We start from the raw sequence: 7,328 nt of genomic DNA on the forward strand, positions 1-7,328 counted from the left end.
TGAGAAAACTCCAGGAGATGGTGAAGGACAGGGAGGCCTGGAGTGGGGTCACACCATGGGGTCACAAAGAGTCGGACAGGACTGAAGCGACTCAGGACACACGGCGCGTGGCTGTGTGTAGTTGTATATCATTTTACAGGTTTCCGATGGGAGCTGGAAGTCCATCTTGACCCATTGATGCCAGGTTGAAGATATTTAGATGTTTTCAGGCTTCCAGCATTACGTATTTCGTGTTTTGAGTGCCGCCAAGGTGGTCATCACACAGGAGGGAAAAATGAGGCGTTTATGCAGAAGTCGAAAGTGATGCTTATTTGTTTAATTTTTTAAAGTGTTTCCCTCTTTTAATGGTTCCTATCACACAGGCCAGTGACAAAATCCTTGGCTGTCTGTCTTGTCACGATGGAACAAAATGCTGCCATTCTTTCCATCTGCGTTCTATTTACATCAACCATCACTGGCCACTTTCAGGGAATGTCTTGCTGACGGACACTGTGGTGCAGACAGGTCAAAGCTGATGGTGGATTCTGGGATCGGCCGTTTTGTTCTGCGGGGGCAGAGAGGGGAGTGCTTGAAATTGAGCACCAGTTGCTCAGTCGTGTCTGACTCTCTGTGATCCCCTGGACGGGAGCCCCGCCAGGCTCCTCTGTCCATGGGATTCTCCACGGCAGGCATCCCGGAGTGGGTTGCCTTGCCCTCCTCCAGGGGATCTTCCTGACCCAGGGATGAAGCCCAGGTCTCCTGCGTTGCAGACGGATTGCTAACCGCTGAGCCAGCGGGGCAGCCCGAGCAGCAGTGATCCTGTGCTGGAATAAACGGGTGTGAGATTCTGCCACGTTGAGCGTCGTGGGGTGGGACTGAAGGACCGATGCTGTGGTTTAAGAAGAGCCCCTGGACCGTCTGTTCAAGGCTCCTCTGAGCATCTTTGTGCTTCTGAGAAAGATACAGCAAAGTTGCGTCTGGATATGTGCATGCTGAGCACCAGGAATCTGACTCCTGCCTCTTCCACGGGTCCATTTACCAGTGTTTGTGGAGCGAGCACTCTGGGTCAGTGCTGGCGGGCACACAGCGCCTGGCCTGCAGGTGAGCACGATCCCGCAAGTGCCTGGGGTTACAGGTGGGGACGTGTGGGGCTCAAAGACGGCCTGGGCGAATGTGGTGATGCCCAAACGCCGACATGGTCCAGGGTCTACATGATACGACACGCCATGGGATGGAAGGGTCTGTGCTGGGGGTGCGAGTAAGAGGGACTCCTCCACCCGTTGCCTTACAAACACGCATAGCGTGAGAGTTGTGACTCGAGTTTTATTTGGGGTACAGTGAGGTCCGCAGCTCAGGAGACAGCACCCCAGATAGCTCTGAGAGGCTGCTCCAAAAAGTCAGGAGGGGAAGGTCAGTGTGTATGGGATTCTGGTGAAGGCGGAACGCATGCAATCATGCACATATTTTTGCAGAAGGTTTCTGCTAGTTGTGAGGAAACCGTCACCACCATGAAGGAATTTAGTGCTTGTCTAGATATGAGGCTTTCCAGGGGGCGCTAGTGGTAAAGAACCTGTCTACCAATGCACGTAGATGTGAGAGACCCAGGTTCGATCCCTGGGTGGGGAAGATCCCCTGGAGGAGGGCACGGCAACCCACTCCAGGATTCCTGCCTGGAGAATCCCAGGGACAGGGGAGCCTGGTGGGCTGCAGTCCTTGGGGTCACAGAGAGCTTGAAGACCAAAGCGATTTGGCATGCACCCACACACTAGACATGAGCAGATTCAAGAGTTGGGCTCAGGTAACGGCCTCCTAAAAATATCTAACTATCTGAAGACCTGTCCTGCCAGTTCTTCCCAGAGGACAGGGAGTCTGATGTCTGATCTCCACCCTGAGCCCCTTTCGGGGGGTGTTGAAGGTCACCCCTGCTATAGCAGCTGTAGCGGCTCTTGATCTAATCCCCGTCGAGGTGGATGACAGGCGCCCGTGGCAATGGGTAATGGGCGCTTTACCCCAAAGAGACGTGTCCTCAAGGGGCCAAGGCACGTGCAGATGAGGGAACTTCTTGGGGCCAGGGGGCTGGAACCCTGCTCAGACCAGCCTGCCCTCCTTGGCGGGAAAAGCACGAATGTGCTAAAGCCAGAGGCAGGGAGTCCCGTTTCACTCACCTGGGACGAGCCTGGGGGAGCGTCTAGAAGCCCACTCTATGAGTTCACGGCCTGGAAGCTTTCCCAGCTCCGAGGAACCTCACTTTTAGCCACGCCTGGTGTAACCTAGGGCCAGTGGCCAAGAACCCGTGTGCCGATGCAGGAGATGTAAGAGCCGTGGGTTCGATCCCTGGGTGAGGAAGATCCCCTGGAGGAGGGCGTGCAACCCACTCCAGTGTTCTTGCCTGGAGAATCCCAGGGAGAGAGGAGCCTGGCGGGCTGCAGTCCATGAGTTGCAAAGAGTCAGATACAAGCGCAGTGAGTTAGCAGGCGCATAGCCAGCAGCGTCTTAGTTCTCCTTCCAGGGATTGAACTCACACCCCCCTGCGCTGGGAGCGTGGAGCCTTAACCAGAGGACCCCCAGGGAACTCCCCATCTCTGGGTCTTTTGACATTTCCTGCAGGGAAACCTCACACACACACACACACACACACACACACACACGCAGAGTAGAAGTGATTTCAGAAGAAGAGGAGCTAGGCTGCTGTTGACCACCTCCTGGTCTCTCTGCCCCCCTTCCCTGGAGGCCGGAGGGAACAGCGGACAGGGGTCAGAAATGCAGACGACGGAGTGGGTGTGGGGCCTTGGGAAGCAAGAGCTGATTTCCTGAGCTCACTTCAAAGGGGGCTGCTCTCCGCCCCCGTCATCTTCCTGAATTCCTCTCCCCGTCGAGAGTCCCCCTGTTGCCTTTTGATTCCTGCGTGAACTCCCGGCCGCACACCCGATATTAAAAAACAGAGACGCCGCAGCCGGGGAAAACACACACACACACGTCTGCCCCCTCCCTCCTGGTTTCAGAGGACAAAAAAAAAAGATTCATAAGCAGAGCCATGCTTTTCTAATAAAAATTCATTAAATAATGGTTATAAGGGATGAAGCTCGGGCGGAAACAAAGGCACAGGATGAAGGGACTCGCTTTGAACTTTCTCCCAAAGACGAAGCAAACACGGGGTCTGCCTGGAGCTGTCCCCCACCCCCAGTGAGAACCAGCCCCCCGCACCCCGCCCCCGGTATCTGCGGGTGAAGGCTTGGCTAGAAGCTGACGCAAAGCTGGCTTTCTCTCACGTTCCCTCCTTCGGTGCCCGCAGGGGAGACTCCAAGAAGTACAGTCGCTCAATTATGATTCTCTCTCTTTTTAAATAAAAAAATTTTTTTTTTTTTTTAAATTAGAGGACGATTACAATGCTGTGTTAGTTTCTGCCATATAGCAACGTAAGTCGAACTTGTTCTCGGTCGTGTCCGGCTGTTTGCGACCCCGTGGACTGCCGCACACCAGGCCTCCTGTCCATCACCAGCTCCCGGAGCTTGCTCAAAGTCATGTCCATTGAGTCGGTGATGCCATCCAACCATCTCATCCTCTGTCGTCCCCTTCTCCTCCTGCCCTCAATCTTCCCCAGCATCAGGGGCTTTTCCAATGAGTCAGGTGACCAAGTATTGGAGCTTCAGCTTCAGCATCAGTCCTTCCAGTGAACACCCAGGACTGATCTGTTTTAGGACGGACTGGTTGGGTCTCCTTGCAGTCCAAGGGACTCTCAAGAGTCTTCTCCAACACCACAGTTCAAAAGCATCCCTTCTTCGGCGCTCAGCTTTCTTTACAGTCGAGCTCTCACATCACTGGAAAAACCATAGCCTTGACTAAATGGACCTTGGTCGGCAAAGTGATGTCTCTGCTTTTTAATACGCTGTCTAGGCTGGTCACAGCTTCCTGACGTGATGGATCCCAAGCACGCAATGAGACCCAGAGGGGCTTGCTGTGGTCTGGCCTCGCTGTCCCCTGCGTGGTGACGCCTGTGGTTGTAGAAAAAGCCTGTGTGCGTTTCCCACCATGCAGCTGTTCTCAGCTCTGACTCAACAGCAGGGCCAGGCTCGGGGACCCCGGCGGGTCACCTGCCCTCCGTGGACCCAGGGCCTCAGCTCACGGGCTGGACTGTGTCTTCTCCGCCCGTCTCACCGCCCACCGGCCACCAGCTCCAGGAGGAGCAGAAAATCCATAGAAAATAACCAGGTCCAGGCGCTGGCTGCTTTTCCCGCCCGCCCTTTGATTGCCCAGTACGAGCGGCTGACTAAAGCTGACGCCTCTTGGCAAAATGGATCCTGTTAATCGCGTCTTCGAGAGGACCCATCTGTCTAGAGGACACTTCCTCGGAACTGAGGTCCGAGTTTAAGGTGGATAAAGGATGATCGTCCGTCACCCCGGGACAGGGGTGAACATTAGACTGTGTGTAATCAGTCGCTGGGTCACGTTCGAGTCTTTGCGACCCCACGGACTGCAGCCCGCCAGGCCCCTCTGTCCGTGGGCTTCTCCAGGCAGGAATACCGGAGCGGGTTGCCATTTCCTCCTCCAGGGGATCTTCCTGCCCAGGGATCAAACCCGCATCGCTTGCATTGCAGGCGGATTCTTCACCACTGAGCCAGCAGGCAGGGGAAACGTGAGTGACCGCTGCTGAAGGTCACATAGGCGGACAGGCGGCTTGTCCCCCAGGGCGGTGAGGCCAGGACCCTTACTGGACACCTGGACCTCGATCGTGACTTCCAGTCCTATTTAGGGAGACTTTTCTTTTCAAACCTGTGTAGGTGTGGAATTGCTTCACGGTTTGCCTGGGTTTCTGTCGTCGACAGCAAAGGGATTCAGTCGCACATACACATCTGCCCGGTCTTTAGAGGATTCGTTTCCCGGGGAGGTCATTGCAGAGTATCAGGCAGAGGTCTCTGTGCCGTACGGTAGGTCGGCGTGAGTCGTGTGTCTTATACACAGGATCAGGGAGACAGGGAAGGCCTGGCATGCTGCCGTCCATGGGGCCGCAAAGAGTTGACTTGGCATGGTAAAAGACTTGACTTAGCAAGTGAACAAGAATAACAGCAAAGGAATAGCGTGGGCTTCCCTGGTGGCTCCGAGGTATAAAAAAGAATCAGCCTGCCAATGCAAGAAACGCAGGTTCGATCCCTGGGTCGGGAAGATCCCCTGGAGAAGGGCATGGCAACCCACTCCAGTGTTCTTGCCTGGAGAATCCCATGGACAGAGGAGCCTGGCGGGCTACAGTCCATGGGGCTGCAGAGTCAGAGATGACTGAGCGACTGAACAACCACCACTGTCTGCTTGGGACACCCACGAACAGTCCCGCCTCACCCCTGGGGAACTGGCCTCGACCCCCATGTGGGAAGGAGGGAGGAGACTGGCCTTGCTCCCGAAAGGAACTGGAGCCAAGTCTTAGCAGCTGGTCCGAAGCTTACTGAGGCCAAGTCTCGGGAAGACTTGATGGGATGTCTCTGGATGCCGAGGGTGGATGAAGTTGGTGCTGGGTATGGTATGTCCGAGGGACTTTCCAGGTGAGTCTAGTGGTAAAGAACCCGCCTGCCAGTGCAGAAGACCAGAGTTTGATCCCTGGGTCGGGAAGATCCCCTTGAGGAGGGCGTGGCAACCCACTCCAGTATTCTTGCCTGCAGAATCCCCATGGAAAGAGGAGCCTGGCGGGCTACAGTCCGTGGGGTCTCACAGAGTCAGACACGACTGAAGCGACTTAGCATGCATGGTGGGGTCCTGAGGAAGGGCTGGACTTTGGGGGACACTCCAGGTACGCATGGGGGTGGGTCCATGCTGGTGTCCTGATGAGATCAAGGTCACCCCCGAGAGAAGACAGATGGAGTGGGGTAGCCCAAGATCGGGATGTTGACTTGGGGACACCCTGCAGCCCCAGGGAGAGCAGAGACCCTGACAAGGGCTGGAATTCCTCCCGGCGCTTGTTCCTGCACCGAGGGGCCGCAGGAATCGCACGCGTGTCCGGAGCCAAACACTGCACCTCCGGTCACCGCCGTCCCTGGGTCTCCTCCAAGAGAAACCCCGTGCCGTTTCCAGGTGACGTCCAGCCAACGTTCGCGAGGGGACTCTCAGAGACTATCAGATTCACGCCCGCTGGCGGGGGCAGCGGGGAGCGGGCTGAAACCGAAGAGCCAGACTGAGTCCCGTTTGCAGAGCCGGAAGGCCAGTGCATCCGCCTGCAGAGCCTTCGACCGAGCCTCCACCCCCCAGGACGGGCCGTCAAATGTGCTGAACGCCTAGCGTTTTAAGCAGCCGTCCCCCCGCCCCCAGTCCTCTGCTGGAAGTTTGGGGAAGAGGCAGGGGGGCTGCGGGTGCTCCGTGCCGCAGTCAGCCTGAGTGTCAGGACAGAGGGGCTCCCCGCGTTCTTTGCTCGGCCATCATCACATCACAGGCACGTCGTTGTTTGCAGTCGGGGTTTCCTGCTTCCTGCTTCAAGCACGCGCGCGTGTATGTACGGATGTACGGTGTGTGTGTGTGTGTGTGTGTATGTGTGTGTGTGTTCAGGTGTCTAGATTCAGCATCCCTGAAGCACTAAGGTGGTCACACCTGGCAAGGTGGGGAGTCACCAGCTCTCCCTGGAAGCCCCGCCCGAGACCCGCACCTTGACCGGCTGAGACTGGGATTCAGCGGTGAACAGGGGCTCTCCTCGGGGAAGTCAAAGTGTCAGTCGCTCAGTCGTGTCCGACTCTTTGCGACCCCACGGACCGCGGTCCGCCAGGCTCCTCTGTCCGTGGGATTCTCCAGGGAAGAACACTGGAGTGGGTGGCATTCCCTTCTCCAGGGGATCTTCCCAACCCAGGGATCGAACCCGGGTCTCCTGCACTGCAGGTGGCTTCCTTAGTGAGGTGCTTCCAAAAGCAGCTGACTTGGGGCGTGTCTGTCAGGGACACTCGTTCCTGAGCTCTCAAAGTGTCCCGATGGAGATTTGAGGGAACAGTACAAGCCTCCCGTGGTCACGTGCAGATGTGAGAGCTGGACCATAAAGAAGGCTGGGCGCCGAAGGATCGATGCTTTCGGAGAAGCCTCTTGAGAGTCCCTTGCACGGCAAGGAGATCCGACCAGTCCATCCTAAAGGTAATCAGCCCGGAATAGTCATTGGACAAATCCATGCGGAATTCAGAGCAGGTAGAATTGTTCAAAGCCAGCGTCGGTCCAAGATCTTGGCAGGGGTTGGAGCAAAAGGCAGAGGCCTTCCTGCCACCGTTGTGTGAAGCCCAGTCTCTACGGAGCTTTCTGGCAAAACCCACACGCAACCCACGATGGCCGCGGAGAGGGGGTCACTAGGTCTGGGGGTAAACCCCGCAGAGTGACCACACCCCCCGACCCCG

This window comes from Muntiacus reevesi, chromosome X (genome assembly GCF_963930625.1).
Source record: "Muntiacus reevesi chromosome X, mMunRee1.1, whole genome shotgun sequence".
Classification (NCBI taxonomy): Eukaryota; Metazoa; Chordata; class Mammalia; order Artiodactyla; family Cervidae; genus Muntiacus; species Muntiacus reevesi.